Source organism: Geotrypetes seraphini, chromosome 19 (genome assembly GCF_902459505.1).
Source record: "Geotrypetes seraphini chromosome 19, aGeoSer1.1, whole genome shotgun sequence".
Classification (NCBI taxonomy): Eukaryota; Metazoa; Chordata; class Amphibia; order Gymnophiona; family Dermophiidae; genus Geotrypetes; species Geotrypetes seraphini.
Window position 1 is genome coordinate 35139945 of NC_047102.1, and position 18774 is coordinate 35158718.

Sequence of the window (18774 nt, forward strand, 5' to 3'; positions counted from 1 at the left end):
GATAGGCAGTTGGGATCTCTCGAGAGAGAAAGAGATAATAGTTACTGCGGATGGGCAGAAAACGACGACTGAGTACATTGGAGGCTGGAGGGAGGTGGAAAAACCCGAGTGGCGCAGGCAGAGCAAAGACCTCAGGAACCAATGACCACACAATACAGGAGAAATTAGAGGAGGAGTCCAAATTGCACAGAGAGCCAATGAAAACCATCGACTACAAAGAAACACCTAAAAAAGTCCTAAAACTCTGGGTAATCTGCTGACAGGAGTTTCCTTGCCTCATGGTTCTAGCTTCGCTCAGGTGTTGGGAGGCCATAACCTATGTGACTCATGTAACATGTGCGCTAACTCTCTGTATAAAATATGATCTCAGACAAAGCACCAACTGCCAATCCCAGTGAGTAGTGTATAAATTTAATTCAAGGCTAAATTTTGGTAATGTTTATTGCCCTGAGTACATGCAGAGTGCCTACTAAGAGAACCTATTGATTGCTTATTTAGTGTCTTTTGAAGTTCCTATAGCAGTTTATTTTTTGAGATTTTCTAGTGTCTTTAACTTACTCCTGCCAGCACCCCCTCAAACACAAGACATCCCAAATTCCATGAACAACGTACACCCCCAAACCCCTACCCGATACCCCCCAAACCTTGACTCCTCCATCCTCCAAAGCCTACCCAGACCTTTTTCAGCAAGGCCAGTTGGAGGGATGCCTGCTTCTTCTGGCAGGCTTGCCTCTTCAGAATTGCGGGCCTTCCCCATCCTGGTGCATCCTGGGATGCACTGGGGAGGGGCCTAAGGTCTTGATTGGCCCAGGTGCCTAAGGCCTATCCCATAGGAGTGGCCTAAGACTCCGATTGGCCAGATCCCTTAAAAGGTGCAACAACTTTTATTCTTCTCCAGACCTCAGCCTGTTTTCTCACAGGATTTAGTTCCACATTTCAGCCTTCATTTAGCACAGAATTTTACTCGATCCCAACACCTTCTCAGTCAGCCTGTTCTCTATTTCCTTACAGAGGTCAATGGAGACACACTTCTCCAATTGCTCTTGCAATTTCTGTACCCTTCGAGTGATATGCATATCCACTGGGCTTCCTATGAGCAACAATCAGATGTGGCCTTCAGGACTTATCAAGAATTAGGCCAAAGCCAGCATTCCTCGTTCCAAGGGTCACTCAGCTTCCAAAGGAGCTTCTTGCTTTCTGAGCTCTCTGTGCTGGGTGCTGTTCTTTTCAGCACCACAATCCACTCAGGATGAGTGGACAGCTCCCAGCAACACTAGCAGCTCTATGCAGATTAGCTCTTCACTCAGGCTCAATGAGCTTCACTGCTCGGGCTCTCTCTGCTGGCTAGTGACAAGTACTCCACCCTGTCACAACCCTGTAGATTATTTCTTTCTTCTTCTGCTCCCAGCTGGCTTTCTCTTCTGCCAATATGCAATATTCTCCCTTAAGCAAAGCTTCCTTATAGCAGTTTTTCCACCAGCAGTTCTAGCTGCCTGCATTGTTCTTGTACCTGGCTGATGTCAACAAAGGCATTCTCCTGTTGCTCCTCTGCAGCCTGGGTGAGCTATCTTGCCTTTTCTCCTTCCCCAATTAACTCTGTCACCCATATCTGCAGAGTTGATTTAAGGATTCCATATAGACTACCTGCCCCTTTAGCTGGGTAACCTCTTCTGCCTTCTACTTTAGTCAGTTTCTTAAGTTCACAAGCTCTTGTATCTTGGCTTTCAATTGAGCTTGTAGCCAGACATTCTGGCTCTGGAACCATTTTCTCTGCTTCTCCAGTTGCTCCTCATCGTAGATGGTGGTGATTTCTAAGGAGTGGAGCTCCTCCAGTCTTGCTTGTATTTCTTTTACTGCCAAATCCCTCCCCTGGGACTGGGAGCTGTGTTTCCTTATCCCATTAGACTTTTGGTCTATGGTCATCTGAAGTTTGGCATTCTCTGTCTCTAGGCTCTGCAATATGCTTTCGCTTTATCTTTTCTCTTTTTGATTTTGCAACTGGCCTTCTATTATTACCAGTTGCCCCTGGAGGACTTTCTTCTTCCCCTTCAACTGGCTGTGACATCATGGCAAATATCCCATCCCATCCTTCAATGGGCTCCAGATTGCAGGGTTTGACTGTGCTTCATTTCTTGGACTGTGCCTGAGGTAGGGTTTGGATCCCTACCTAGTGCCCCTTACTGGTATCCTTTCCCCTCTTGGAGCTTTTAGGCTTCTGTTTCACAGCATTCCAGGGTTCACAACCTGCTTCTCTCTGTGGGTCAGCCCCTTGGTTGCCAATGGATTGTCTACTGGTTCCAGGGCACTTAACCTCTTGGGCTCCTCTGACCTTGCTCCTTCTGCCAGTGACGTAACTGTTTTCCTCTTCAGCTAGTTCTTCCTTGGGGTAGTATACAGCCTACTCCACCAAGTACAGCTGATGGCCTGAGCTGAGGTCTTCCTACTCTTGCTCCTAGATGCTCATCTTGGAGTTTCATTTTGCAAGCAGTCTGGATTCTAATCAGTAACTCCACTCCAGGATTTACAAGTGCTCTTCTCAGCAGCCACTTTTACTTTCAAAATAATTTTTCCTCTTTTCTTTTCAAGCCACCTTGTTACAGCTCCTCTCCAGCTGTATCAGTGTGCCTAATTAGGGACGCCTTCCAGCATATAATCTTTTCCTGATACCTTAGTGCACTCCACTGCACTTCTGACAAGCAGTTTTCTTTTTAAATTTTCCTCTCTCTTTCATATTACTTAGGTATAGCTTAAACAACACTTCCCCCAAACACCTTCTACCAACTTTCCTGGCTACTCCAGACCAGGGTTTTTTTTCCCCCAAGCAGTACAGCTTTGGCAGCAAATTCTACCCTCCTGCAGGAGCTTTAATTTTTCCTGTACACTACTTTTTTGCCAGCTATCTTCAGTTGCTATCAGTGAGTTAATCACACACAGGCTGCTTGATGGTCGGGTGTATGCAGAAGCTTAACAGCACTTTGTGTGTTTGTAGTTTAAGTTCACAGAAAAAAAATCCTGCTTATCTAGCTCTACCTAATCTTCTTGGCTCCTCTTCAAAAATCTAACCCCCTTTATTACGGTCCCAATCTCTTGAGGTTTGTGAGTTGTCTCTTGCTTCAGAGGCAAAAATCCTACCACTGCCACAATATGTGATTGCTGAGCGGATTCTACAGGGAAAACCCTGTATACATACACACACATATACAACACTTTAAAAGGTGCAGCAAAACTTTTATTCTTTTCCAGACCTGAGCCTGTTACCTCACAGGCTCAGAATTCAGTTCCACATTTCAGTCTTCATTTATCACAGAATTGTACTCAATTCCAACCCTGAATTCTACAGTGTATTCAAATTATGAGGTTAGTTTGCCTTAGCCAATATCCTAATCTTCAGGACATAGAGCAGGCTTTTCCCCCTGCTAGTTTCTCTCTAGGAACCTCTTGTCAGCCATTACTGTGGCACTTTCAAACATTTTCCATTCCCTTCCAGGGCTCCCTTCCAGCCCACAACTAGGAAAGGTTACTCTGTGGAGTTTTCTTCCCTGGGACCTCTCTCCCATGGGGACCTTTCCTAACTGATCTCAGGTTAAAGCATATATTCAACTTCCTGGCTGAGGACCGCCCATCTGACTCAGCAGGGCTGCTGAGTCCAGTGCATCCTGGTACCTGTAGTTCATCCCCTCTTGGGTTAGAGCCTCCTGCTGCCCAGTGGTACAACCACAGTTCCAATAAAGGAGAATGCCTGACTCCCTCACAAAATTTATTCTGGAACCAAAAATCATCTGGATAAAAATAAACAAAACGATATTGTCAGAAATGATACAGGAAACAACAGAACATGAAACGTGTATGTTTAACCTGTAACCCATTTTGAGCTCTTTGGGGACAACGGGACAGAAAATGAATTAAACAAATAAATAAAAGTTTCCAGTTGTCCATTTCAAGTCATTGTGTACAACATATTGAAATCTGCAGTGGCAGCCAAAAAGACAAAGAAAACGTTAGGAATTATTAGAAAAGGAATATAGAATAAAACAAAAAAGTCCTAATAACCCCTATTTCAACATAAGAAAATGAGAAATGTGGAAGAACAACCATTGTACAAGAAAGGAAAAAAAGACTTGAAATAACACATCCCTTTCTAAAGCAAAGTGTACTAGTTATCACTCAACAGTGATACCTGGTGGCTGATTCAAGACAGTACATGAGCACAGAAGGAACCGTGCCTCCTAGTTGCCGTAACATAGCTGCAATGACTGGGCTGTATGAGAGGTTAAAGAATAACAAGAGTGTGATGCCCCTTCCCTCAGGGTAGCAATGAATGAAAGACCAGTGGGTAGGGAACAAAAAGGGAAAACGTTTAAAGAAAACAAAAAATAGCATGAAATAGAATAAAAACAAGAGGAAGCTGTGAAATAAAAGACCAACAAGTCCAGCAAGAGAGACAACCAGCATCTGTTTATTTGAAAGCCCAAGAGGCTTGAAAATTCCTGCGTGTAGTTCAGAATTTCAGAATCGCAGTACACAAAATACTGCTGTTTGTTTAAAGTATTACAGAAAACAAACCAAAACAAATGTGTGTCTTCTGTTTCAAGCAGAATGTTGTGCAATGGTTTTGAATGAGGACAGTTTAATCATTCAAGTATTTTTTTTTTTTAATGTAGGCTGGGAACCAGTTAGGTCCTGTGACTCTTGACTAAAACAGAGAAACAGAGAAAAATGAAGTCAGATAAACACCATATGGCCTATCCAGTCTGACCATCCATGCCATCTACTCTCCTTGCCTCTCTTTTAGAGATCATCTGTACTTGGCCCAAGCTTTCTTGAGTTCAGATATGTTTTTCTTCTTCCACAGATTCACCAACCTTTTCATGAAGAAGTATTTCCTTAAGTTACTCCCGAGTCTCCTCCCTTTTAACTTCATCCTATGCCCCCTCTCTCCAGAGATTCCTTTAAATTGATAGAGACTTGCCTCCAATGCATTTATGCCATGGAGATATCTCTCTCTCATATCTCCCTTTCTCTTCCTTTCTTTCAAAGTATATGTATTGAGATCTTTAAGTCTGTCCCCATATGCCTTATGATGAAGACCACTGTCTATTTTAGTAGCCACCCCACTTGACCAATTCTGAACTGACTCCATCCAGTTTATATAGTTTTGAAAGTGTGGTCTCCAGAATTGTACATGATATTCTAATGAGGTTTCACCATTTGTCTTATACAGGGGCATCATCACTTCCTTTTTCCTACTAGTTATTCCTCTCCCTATTCACCTAGGTGTCCGCCTAGTTTTCACTGCCTCCTTTACTACCTGTTTGGCCACCTTAAGTTCATCACATATGATCATACCAAAGTCCTGCTCCTTTTTTGTTTGACCCTGCATTTTTTAGAATTAAATCTTAGCTGCCAGATTCCAGACCATTCTTCAAGCTTCATTAAGTCATTCCTTATCCACACCATCAAGGGTGTCTAGATTTTGGTATCATCCACAAAGAGGCAAACATTACCAGATACTCTATCTATCAGAAATATCACTTTAAAAATGTTATAAAGAACCAGCTCAAAAACCAAACCTTGTGGCACACCACTGGTAACATCCTTTTCCTCAAAGTGTACTCAATTTACCACTACCCTCAGTTTCTTTAGGGCCCCATACTCATTTTATTTAATAGTCATCTATATGGAACAAGGGGCTTTGTATGCACCTTGCAATCCTTTTGTTGGCCACTCCCTTTCTGTCTTATTACATGAGTACTAAATGGTGTAGTCATCTGAGCTGAAGTCCTCAGATCCAGTCCAGTTCACTGACTCCCACTAGGTCTACGCTCATTCTTTCCATTTTCCTCATGATAATATCCAGCTTTCCAGTGTTCATCCCTCTCACATTCCATGTTCCAATGGTATATTATTCTTTGGAGCTCAGGTAGCCCTTTTCATCATGGACTACATCAACAATCAGGCCCCCATGTGGGTTTCCCCCTCTTGCATCATCCTTGTCCTAATTACTTGAGGTCCGCCTTTGCTCTCCCCCAGTCATTTGAACAATGCATTGCATCCCGGGGGGTGGGGGGGAGGGGTGTTCCACTTTCAAGCACAGTATTTGAAGCATATTGATTCTGATCCATAGAGTTTCATGGTGAAGGTTTTATTAGGTAGATAACCAGGTCATATCCATCCACATCAGAGGGAAACCTTTGAATGTAACCATTATCCAAATCTATGCGCCAACAGCAGATGTGTCAGAGCAGGACATTGAGGACTTTTATGTCCAGGTCCAAAGTGCTCACGATAGAACCGCAAGAAAGGACATCATCTACATTATGGGTAACTTCAATGCCAAAGTTGGAGAAGGAGAAGATGCAGGAGTGGTTGGCAGGCATGGTCTAGGAAAGAAGAATAAAGCTGGGGATTACCTTGTGCAGTTCTTCCAAGAGAACAAGCTTAAAATCATCAACAATTTCTTCACCCAGCTGAAGTGGTGCCTCTACACCTGGACATCCCCAAATGGGCAGCATCACAACCAAATTGACTAAATCATCTGCCAGCAAAAATGGAAGGGATCAATTTTCTCTGCAAAAACTCTACAAGGCACAGACTGTGGATCTGATCATTAACTCCTTGTAGCCAAAGTCAGGGTCAGACTATGTAAGATCAAGTATCCAGACATGCAGAGGAAGTTTGATGCCAGCGAGATCCCTGTGCAGTATGCAATCGAAGTGGGTAACAGATTCAACGTACTCAGGCAGGAAGGAGGGGACCCAGATGAACTGTGTGCAGAGATCAAAGGAATCATCACTGAAACTGCTCAAAAGCATGTTCCATACAGAACCTGTGCATGGTAGGAACTGGTTAACTGCAACTGCTAATAACTCCAAATGCTAATAAGAGGAGAGAGGCAAAGGCTAAGGGCAGGTTGAATGAGGCGAGGCAACTCAATGCTGATTTCCAAAGAGCAGCCAGAAAAGACAGGAACAACTTCCTGAATCCTCGATGCATGAACCTTGAAGAAGCCTATAAGAAGGGCCACACCAGGGAATTATTCACCATGGTGAAACAAGTGAAAAGGCCTTTCTCAGCACACCAATCAACCATCAAAGATTGTGATGGGAATGAAATTAGCGACCAGGAAGACATCAAGCAGAGATGGAAAGAATAAACAAAGGAATTATACGTCAGCACCAGCACTAAACATATTAACAAGCTCAATTAAACTTTTTTAATCAGTAATAATTAAAACTTAGGCGCCTATCAAGAAAGAGCGATTCTGGAATAAGGCAGCTCTGAGAATGTAGGCGACCTTCAAAAAAATAGGCGCTATGCATGTTAGGCGTGGGCGTGGCTACGTGTTAGGCGCCTTGTTGCAGAATCACTGTGCTTAAGCGCTCACATAGGCGCCTAACTTTTAGTTGTGTCTAGAGCTGGCCTATTTATTGGGCGCTTCCAAAATAGGTGAATCGCACTGAACAGTGCCTAAGTCGGTACCTAACTTTTGGGCGCTTCTTATAGGATTTGGCCAGAGTCACAAGGAGCAGGTCGGGATTGAACTCGCAATCTCAGGGTGCTGAGGCAACAGCTCTAACCACACCAATGAATATTGGGGGAATTAATTCTACATTAGGATGGTCTTTTTTGCTCTAATCAATCGCTAAATTCCTTCTTTGCGTCTGTCTTTACGAAGGAGGATGCCGCAACAATATCAGAAGCAGTGAAAGTGTTCAAAGGAGTAATAGAGGACAGCCTCACCACAGTAGAAGTGGACTTGGACCAGATATACTACCAGATCGACAATCTTAAAAGCGACAAATCCCCTGGACCTGATGGAATTCGCCCGAGAGTCTTAAAAGAACCGAAGGTTGAAATCGGAGAGAGCTTTTGCAAAAACTTTCCAACCTGTGAATTAGAACTGGACCGATACCGGACGATTGGAAGATTGCGAACATCACGCCAATTTTCAAAAAAGGATCAAGAGGAGAACCGGGCAACTACAGACCTGTGAGTCTTACGTCTGTCCCTGGAAAGATGGTTGAAGCACTGATTAAAGATAGCATAGTCCGGCACTTGGATGCACACGACCTGATGAGAGCTAGTCAACATGGTTTCAGGAAAGGGAAATCATGTTTGACAAATTTACTTCAGTTTTTTGAGACCGTGAACAAACAAATTGATAGTGGAGAACCGGTGGACATAATATGCTTGGACTTCCAGAAAGCGTTCGACAAGGTTCCACATGAAAGACTTCTCAGGAAACTACAAAGCCATGGAATAGCGGGAGATATACTAAGATAGATAGGCAAATGGCTGGAGAACAGAAAGCAGAGAGTGGGCATAAATTGGAAGTTCTCAAACTGGGAGAAAGTGACTAGCAGTGTGCCCCAGGGCTCGGTACTTGGGCCCATCTTACTTAATATTTTCATCAATGACCTAGAAGAAGGAACATCCAGTGGATCATTAAGTTTGCAGACAACACAAAGCTATGCCGGGCAATCAGATCGCAGAAGGATAGCGAGGAACTCCAGAGTGACTTGTGTCAGTCAGAGAAATGGGCAGAGAAATGGCAGATGAAGTTTAATGTGGAAAAGTGCAAAGTAATGCATTTAGGCAGAAAGAACAAGGAACACGAGTATAGAATGTCAGGTGCAACTCTGGGTAAGAGCGAACAAGAAAAGGACCTGGGTGTACTGATAGATAGGACCCTGAAACCGTTGGCACAATGCACGGCAGTGGCAAAGAAAGCAAATAGAACGTTAGGCATGATAAAGAAAGGAATCACGAGTAGATCGGAGAAAGTTATAATGCCGCTTTATAGGATAATGGTCAGACCACACTTGGAATACTGTGTCCAACACTGGTCTCACAACCTAAAGAAGGATATAAAACTGCTGGAGAGGGTGCAGAGACGAACAACGAAGCTAATAAAAGGTATGGAGAACTTGGAATACGAGGAACGACTTAAGAGACTGGGATTGTTCTCCCTTGAGAAAAGGAGACTGCGAGAGGATATGATCGAGACTTTTAAAATACTGAAAGGAATCGACAAAATAGAGCAGGAAAAAAAATTATGTACAATGTCCAATGTGACACGGACAAGAGGACATGGACTGAAGCTAAGGGGGGACAAGTCCAGGACAAATATCAGGAAGTTTTGCTTCACGCAACGAGTGGTGGACACCTGTAATGCTCTCCCAGAGGCGGTTACTGTGGAATCCACCGTTCTAGGATTTAAAATCAAACTAGATGCACATCTCCTTATGAGAGGCATAGAGGGACTAAAATTACGCCAGGTGTACACCTGGCTGGGCCTCCGCGTGTGCGGATCGCCGGACTTGATGGACCGAAGGTCTGATCCGGAGATGGCAGTTCTTATGTTATGTTCTTATGTTTCAACGGTGTGTCTTGGAGACCATTTCCACTCTAGCCGGTCCTTCTAAAGCAGAAATATGGAGCATATTATGATACTCAAGTAAAAATATATAGTGCAATAGACAAGGTTGCTTTCTAACATCATCTACCATGTTATAGAAAAAGGAAAGAATGCAATTTTGTTTACTTTGGCTACAAGTCTCTGCATTATCTGAGGCTCACAAAATATATTTGGGCTGGGAAACAGAACAGACATAGAAATCATGGATGGAACAAAGTGATACAACACTGTGGTCTCACTTTGGAATGACTTGTTTCACCAGATGAATACTTTAACTATTATGCAGTTTTTCATTCAACAGCAAGAACTTCATCACCTTAAAAAAAATGGGTTTCTTTACAGACGAGTGGGGGATTTGTGTACTGTATGCCTGTGTCTGACTAATTGTTGGCCGACACAGATGCTTCCCTGCTTGGAGGTCCATCTTTGCACAATGTGTTTTCAGACAAAACTCTGCTTTTTATTAGAACAAACTGGCAATGAAGGGGGGGGGGGGAGGGGGATAGGGTTGGATAGCATAGATGGTGATTCCTTTCTTAATCAAAACCAGCTTGGGTATGTACAGTCAGAAGAAAAGCAGAAAAGACCTTCCTGTTTCCTTCAAATGGCTTTGAACAACCTTTTCCATCTTCCCCCTTCCCCCATCATCACCACTCTTTTACCCTTTGGATCTATGGTGACGGTACTGGGCTAATACAATTTAGTAAATGTTTGACAACGTGGTTGTCAATGGTAGCGATGCTAAGTGCAGGTGGCCAGGATTCTATAAACGGAGCCTTAAAAATGGCCACCAATTGAATATTAATCATGTAATGGTGCCGTTTGCAGAATCGCGGCTACGTGAAAGGTAGGCGACGGAAACGTAGACCAGGGTTTTAAAGGCCTACATTTCCGGTGCCTACCTTTCATGAGAATTACCCCTACGGAGGCGCCTTATGACGCCTAATGTCACTTCCACCGTTAACCATGCCTATAGTGGCTTCAGGCATCGTAAGGCACCTCTGTAGGTCAGATAATGGCGGCCTTTTGGGGGCACCTATAGGTGCCTCTATTTTTAAAATTGCATTGTAATTGTTTTTTAATCGGTGCAGCTAATTAGTGCACCGATTAAACCAATTAAGTTAGGCGGTAGTAGGGCGTCCCTTTACCGAATCGGGCCCTGTGTCTCTTCAGAATAACCAATACATATACCTCTAAACCTATTCCTTTTGCGATTAGTACACCATGTATAATAGTAAAAGTAATTATTTTAAAATTAATTCGAGGGTGTTTTTTTAAAAAGGAACTACTGATTAGGGTGGGTAGCAATAAATTCAGACTCTGTATGCAGTGACATAGCGAGGATAGGAGGTGCTTGGGGCAGTGGCACCCCACATACCCTCCTCTCTACCACATTTGTGCCCTCCCTTCTCCTGGTACCTCGTTAAATCTGGTAGGTGAATGTAGGTCTCTTGGAGTAGATGCTTACATGCCATCTACCAATGTAGATGCCTACCCGAAAGTTTATATTTTTAAAAATTGGTTTTTAATGGCACCGTTTAATGAACAGCACCAACTGAATCAATTTAGGTGCCTAATGGCAGGGGCTTTTTATAGAATCAGGGCCATGTTGGCTAATGTTTGATTTTATTATAAAAATGTTTACTTGTCTTTTGTCTTCTAATCCAGTGGTGAATATGCATGAGAGAGATTTGCATAGATGGAAGTGACAGGCATGCAAATCTGCTCCATGCATCATTAGGGCTAGCCTGAAAACCCGATCGGCCTGGTGGTCCTCCAGGACAGGGATGGGAACCACTGGTCTAGTCCATTGGTAGGAGCACCTTCATTCTCAATTACTTGGGGTCTTTAACTCCTATTTTCTTCTTGCTTACCCTCACTTAGCTCAGCCATTAAAACAAAGATTCTCACCTGAGGTCAGGCCGCCAAGTTCTCAGAATAGCATGCAGTTGTGGTCCCTGAGACTAGCCACTGAGCAGTGATTGAGGCTTGTCTTCCCTGGCCTAGGGAGTAGAGCGGCGCACCTCCCCCGCCCCCTTCCCTTTCCCCGTACCTTTTTCACTTTTCCGGTGTGAGCACCGTGCTCTCATCAGTGTCGGCTCACCCTTTGATGCCACTTCCTTGGCGCAGGTCCCAGAAGTGCCATGGAATTTCAGATGGCTCAGATGGGATGGCGTCAGGCAATAATAGTCTGTGGACATATCCACTCTACTTTTCTCTTGGAGATTTTTTCCTGGTACTAGCTGTCCTTGCTGTGCATGAGTGTCGCTGTTTCTTATTGTTCTGACAGCGCTTCTATTTTTTTTTTTTTATATGTAGGTTTATTAGATCCTTGCTTGTCTTAATACGAGATTTACTATCTGACCTACGGTACAACCACATATGTATTTCTTCATAAATTTTCTATTTCTGTTAGCATTACTGAATGCTCACCTACTAACAGTGATGTGCCTATGTTCTTATATTTTTGAATTGATATGAAGTTTTGCACATACTGGGATATTTCATATCGTACCTTTAAGGCATTGCATGATGTGTTTCAGAAGTGAGCTACTGCACTGCATGGGCCTATGCTCTCTGTAGGTGATTATTATTTCCTAAACAGGCATGTCTACATTTTCTTCATGTCATTGTCCGCTATTCTTGGATTGATCTAACTGCTCATGATCGCCTTTCCCCAAAATGCAAAATGTAGCTTAAATATGTGTTATTTATATTCTCTGATTTTCTTTTCACTGTCGCTTTATTACTGTTATTCTTGTGCAATAACGTTCACAAATGGCATTCTACATTAATCCTGCTAAGCTTTATGATACTGTGTTATCTTGATTTTCTTTCTGCGATGGCTTGTCTTACAGTTTTATACTTATTGGGTATAGGTACTCTCTTCATTGTTTCGACGTCATATACATATAGGAAAGAGTGGCGTAGTGGTTAGTGCTTGAGTACCTGAATAAATTAATGTAAACCATTCTGAGCTCCCCTGAGAGATCAGTATAGAAAGCTAAATAAATAGTGTGAAACGTTTCAGCCTCTGATAACCAGAGCTGGCATTGTGACATCATAATGCCTCATTCCACCAATGCCTAAGAGCTAGACTCATCCGTGATGTCACAATGGCTTCATTGTCCTTTACTTGGCTCACTTTTACTACATTTTGATTACTAGAGTGGCGCAGTGGTTAAAACACCCTGAGGTTGGAGGTTCAAACCCACACTGCTCCTTCTGACTCTGGACAAGTCACTGTCCCAGGTACATTAGATAAATTGTGAGCCCACCAGAACAGACAGGGAAAATGCATGAAGTATCTTTATGTAAATCACTTTGAGTGTGGTTGAAAAACCACCAAAAGGCGGTATACAAATTTCAATCCCTTTCCTATATTGGCGTAAGTTCATTAGCATCTCATTAATGCTTCACTTTTTCCATATTTTCTCCTGCTGTGTATATTCAGTTTTCTTGTGTATATCAGTGTATAATGCTGTATAAGTTTACTCTGTGTGTTTTCGAAGTTGATTGCATATACACTCTTCCCTCAATATTCGCAGGGGTTAGGGGCAGAGCCAGCCCGCAAATATTGAAAATTTGCGAATAACTTTTGGGCCGACTCTGACCCATCCCTGCCTACTCCCCCCCCCCCCCCCCGGCATCCCGGACCTTACCTGGTAGTCTAGCGGTCTTTCGGGGCAGGAGTGATCTTCCTATGCTCCTGCCCCGTGCAGATCACTCATCCAAAATGGCTGCCGTGGGTACCTGTAGCCTCTCAGTTTTTAAGTTGTACCTTCTCCATGCATTTATCACCAGTGTTTCATGGTTTTTAACACAATCACCTAGTTTATTAATTTATTTATATTTTTATAGTTCGATTGAATATTTATTAGTGCTTTGGTTAGCTCTGCTGTTTATTTCTGTTAGGCTTGAAGATGTTCTGATATGTTTTAATCTAATTTGAATGGCTTTACCTGCTATTTTGCATCAAGTTGGTTTTATATGATCTTGAGATTGTTTTTATGTCCCACAACATTTTTAGCATTTTTAATTTTTTTTTAGTTACCAAGATTTCTTCCGAGGTTGGAACACACCAATGATGTCACTGGAATGCATTTCATTGAGTTCAATACATTCCACCATATTTTAATTGTTTTTAGCATGTTTTTAAAGGTGTTTTAATGGATTTCCACAGTGTTTTAGGCTATTACGGATTCCTGTACATTTTAAGATTAATTTTTATGAGGTTTTTTTTCTTAATTTTTAAACAGACTTTTTATATGAATTTTTTAGATAGTTTTACCTAGTGTACCTTTTGTTTGTTGTTATAGCCATTTTTATAGTTGCAATGACTTTTTGATTTTTATTTTTTGGAAGAGCCTCATTTCCATCTTCATTATTCTTCATGACATCAGAGGCTCCTTTTACTAAGGTGCGCTAGCATTTTTAGCGCACGCGCAAGATTAACGCGTTAGCCGAAAAATTACTGCCTGCTTAAAAGGAGGTGATAGCGGCTAGCGCGCGTGACAATTTAGAGCACGCTATTCCGCACATTAAAGCCCTAACGCCCCTTTGTGAAAGGAGCCCCAGGTGTCTTCAATATAAGTTTGGTGATGAGCACAACCAACCCGTTTGTCAGTTACTGTGTACTGAAGATGCTGTACTGGTTTTAAGCTTTCTTTCAGATGAATTTTATACTGGTTTCATATGTGTTATGGTTCCTAACATAGTAACATAGTAGATGATGGCAGATAAAGACCCGAATGGTCCATCCAGTCTGCCCAACCTGATTCAATTTAAAATTTTTAATTTTTTTCTTCTTACCTATTTCTGGGTAAGAATCCAAAGCTTTACCCAGTACTGTGCTTGGGTTCCGACTGCCAAAATCTCCGTTAAAACCTACTCCAGCCCATCTACACCCTCCCAGCCATTGAAGCCCTCCCCAGCCCATCCTCCACCAAACGGCCATATATAGACACAGACCTGCAAGTCTGCCCAGTACTGGCCTTAGTTCAATATTTAATATTATTTTCTGATTCTAGATCCTCTATGTTCATCCCACGCTTCTTTGAACTCAGTCACAGTTTTACTCTCCACCACCTCTCTTGGGAGCACATTCCAGGTATCCACCACCTTCTCCGTAAAGTAGAATTTCCTAACATTGCCTTTGAATCTACCCCCCGATTTAAGTTTAGAAGACTACTATTTTTTATTTTTATTTATGAGTTTTCAGATTACATATCAAGTATACACTTGTACAGAAAGTTGGTTAGACAGGATATTATTTTCTCAAAGTATAAAACATTTTACACCTTGATAATCCTTAAAACAAAATAAGGAAATGATCATTTTAATTAACGCAACTCAAGTCCTCATATTTGGATCCAAGATTTCACATAGGCGAGAAGAAAAAGGGAAAATAAATAATGCTGAGGTAGGAGTAACTTATTTAAACTCTGGAGCAATTGAGGTTCCCCCATCTATTTGGGACAAAGCCAAGAAAGCATTTAACTGTTGAGGTTGAAAGAAAACATATTTAACTGAGCAGTGACATATAATATACTTGCAAGGATATCTCAAGTAAAATGTAGCCCCCAATAAGTGACCGGAAACATTTGAATTTTAAATCCTAGAAACTCTTTCTGTTTATTTTTAAAGAAAAGCCTCACTAGCCATACTTTATCAATCGAGAGAGCTATGGTTAATATCACTGTGGAAGGTGTTACTATGTCCTTATCAGACGTTTCCAAAATTTCCCGATCCATTCAACATTGCTTGATCAGATGTTTTTTTACCAGGTAATCTCCTAAGCATCTCCCTAGCAGTGGAAGCCTACTTTTTAAGCAAGAAACATTTATTGTTTTGTTTGTTTGAGTCGCACACTCTCTAATTCAAAAGTGTTTCCTTGCCAGATTATCGATGCTGGAGTGTGAAGCCTTTGTATGTCAACTGGTTTTATAACAGTGCAAGCTGTTTTTCATCCCTGCTAGGTAAGTCGCCTGCTTTTTTTTAATTTATTCTTTAATGGTTGTAATTTTTGATATGAACATTTGTTGTGTTTTCTCTCTTCTTATGTTTGATTTTGATTGTATTTATAATGATTTGAACTATACAGTATAGAATTTGTTCTGTTTTAGCACAGTTGTTGGCATTGGAAAAATGCGTTGAACATTGTTGCTGGAAGCATCATTAATAAATTTGCTTTAATATCCAGATTGCTGATCAGTTTATTCCACATTGAATTCTTTGGTGGACCGTTTGCCTTGTTGTTTCCTTATGCCTAAATAGCAGAATGCCTAAGGATTCAACCTCTACTGACATCGAAGAACACTTAAGTGCCATTAGGCGTGATTGACTGCCGTGATAACAGCGGCTATGACTTAGGCACCATTTATAGAATCAGGCCCTGCATGTCAGCGCTAAGTGACATTCTGTATTATTCTGTACTATGGGCTCCTTTTACTAGTGTTTTTAGCGCTTGCTAACAGCGTGCTAAACGGAAAATACTAACGCAATCTCTATGGAGGCGTTAGCGTTTATCACGTGCGGTATTGTAGTATGCTAAAACCGCTGGCACACTTTAGTACAGGGTTAGGGAACCCCGGTCCTCGAGAGCTGTAGTCCAGTCGGGTTTTCAGGATTTCCCCAATGAATATGCATTGAAAGCAGCGTATGCAAATAGATCTCATGTATATTCATTGGGGAAATCCTGAAAACCCGACTGGAATACGGCTCTCGAGGACCGGAGTTCCCTACCCCTGCCTTAGTAAAAGGAGCCCAATGTTTGGAAAAAGAGACAAAAACAAGCAAATGCAGCAGAAAGAAACTCTTTGAGTCGGAAAACTTTTCAACTCCTGTTAAGTCGTTTTGCCTTGCAGAAACTAGCGCATATGCTTTTTCGGTTGAGGGCCTGAGGCTCTGTTATTCCTCTCCCTTATCCATTCAGCCAGAGATAAATTTCATGCATTTCCACAAACAATTCAAGGCTTCTTTTTTTCTCACAGACTTACAAGTCTTTTGCTTAGTTTATGTGACTTTCTGTTTGCAATTGGAAAATTAGTAGGAGTTCATCGTGTTCTGCAGAGGAGTTCTGCCTTTATTTAATTAAGTCATTGTTTAAGATTTCTTTGTTGCATGAGCTGTATTTTGATATTATTAATACCGTCTTATATTCTTAAGTTTGTGACTGAATTTCTTATCTTTTATTTTTCTGACTCTCTTATCGCAATACATAATTAGATGCCAAAGTAACAAAGATGCTCGTTTTCAAAGCACTTGGGGCTCCTTTTACAAAAGTGCGCCAGCATTTTTAGCGCACGCACCGGATTAGCGCACGCTTAAAAGGAGGTAGTAGCAGCTAGCGCATGCGACAATTTAGAGCACACTATTCCACGCGTTAAGGCCCTAACGCACCTTTGTAAAAGGAGCCCATAGTCACATAAAGTGCCATTTTCAAAAAGGACATCTAAGTCCGATTTGGATGTTTCCCACTGAATGTCTAGAGTTGGAAGTACAGAAATATCCATTTTTGAAAGCCGAACCACTAGACAAATTTATTTCTTAAACGTGGGTACTATTGTTAGCAAAACTCTACCTTGAGTATATCTAAGTAACTGTTGCATTTTTAACTATTTGTATTTCACTGACTGTCCAGCCTTCTTCTGTGTAAACTGCCTAGAAATCGTTTGGTTATGGCGGTATAGAAGAATACAGTTATGTTATGTAGACGTCCAAAAATATACAGTATTCTTTTTTTTTTAACATCACCTATTTGGATGTCCAGGCTGACAAGACGTCCAACCCTTAAGATGCCTAAATTTATACCCCTTTTTCGACCAAAGAAACATCCAAGTCCAGACCATTTAGACACGGGAATGGCCATCCTTGTGATGGATTAGCCATACAGACATGCCAGTAGTGCTGTGGGACACCTTAAAGAGCACTGGATCAGGGTCTCACCTGGTGTACAGCTTAAGTTGGCCTTGAGGACAGGTCTAGCAAACACGAACATGAAAATAAATTGCCTTAAATTTAATTGTTTAGATTTCAACATTCTCGAATCCATAAATGTTCCTTAATATTTTGCCTACTTCAGTATGACCTTTCTTGTATCTCCTGTTTTTACTGTGACATATTCCTTTCCAGATAGCATCAGATTTTCTTTTCTCCTGTATGCATGCCAAATTGTAATATTCAGTTGCAGGTGAACTTTGGTTGTAGCCATAACATTCATCTAGAGACCTAGAACACAGGAAGAAAAGCAAAACATTACAGAAATGCATACAAACCTGAGGCAAAACACAGCTTTGATGTTGCAGGTCAGGAGAAGCTATATTTATATAGTCCGTGGCTGGAAACATCTGTCCATGGAGGGCATATTTGCTTCAAGAAAGACCAGCAAAATCCACAGTATATATCTGTTGACACAAAAGTGCTGCATGTATAGTGAACAAGGCAAACAATTTCAGCAATCATCAAACCTCAGGTCTTCAGAATAGTGCAATATTTCTTTGTGGAATGCCCAAATATTACAAACTGATCATGGGTAATATAGAGCTTGATAGTCAAAGGATTTATGCTCCTATCTGTGATAGTTATGCTCTTAAAGTGGCCTCTTCAAAAATGTACTAGAGCTAAATTTATACTCAATTTCGCTAAACAACTGCACGTAGGAGTTTAAAAAGTGGGTGTCCATAAGGGAAGGTTATGGAAGTCAGAGCCCTTATCACCAAGAGTCCTTTCAGATTACTCTGGGGCATCTGATTGTGATGTAAACCTTTCCACTCCTAATCAACCCCCTCCAGTCGCTCTCCGTAAGCATTCATGTAGAACAGGGGTCTCCAAAGTACAGATATTATTTTATCCGGCCTGCGTAAGAATTGTGCAGAAATGCACTAATTGGACTAATTTTCCAATGAGAATCCGGGAAAAAAACCCCCCAAAACACGGAGTATTGATAGATTTCAAATACATTATTAAAATTGTGTTCAAAATATATTGATATTCCATATTATGTTAACATAAGAACATAAGCAGTGCCTCTGCTGGGTCAGACCAGAGGTTCATCATGCCCAGCAGTCCGCTCGGGCAGTGGGCCATCAGGTCCAGGACCTGTATAGTAATCCTCTATCTATACCCTTCAGGAAATCATCTAATCCCCTCTTGAACCCCAATACCGTACTCTGTCCTATCACACCCTCTGGAAGCGCATTCCAGGTGTCCACCACCCTTTGGGTGAAGAAGAACTTCCTAGCATTGGTTCTGAATCTATCCCCTCTCAATTTTTCCGAATGCCCTCTTGTTTTTGTAGTTTTCGAAAGTTTGAAGAATCTGTCCCTCTCCACTTTCTCTATCATGTCCCCTCTAAG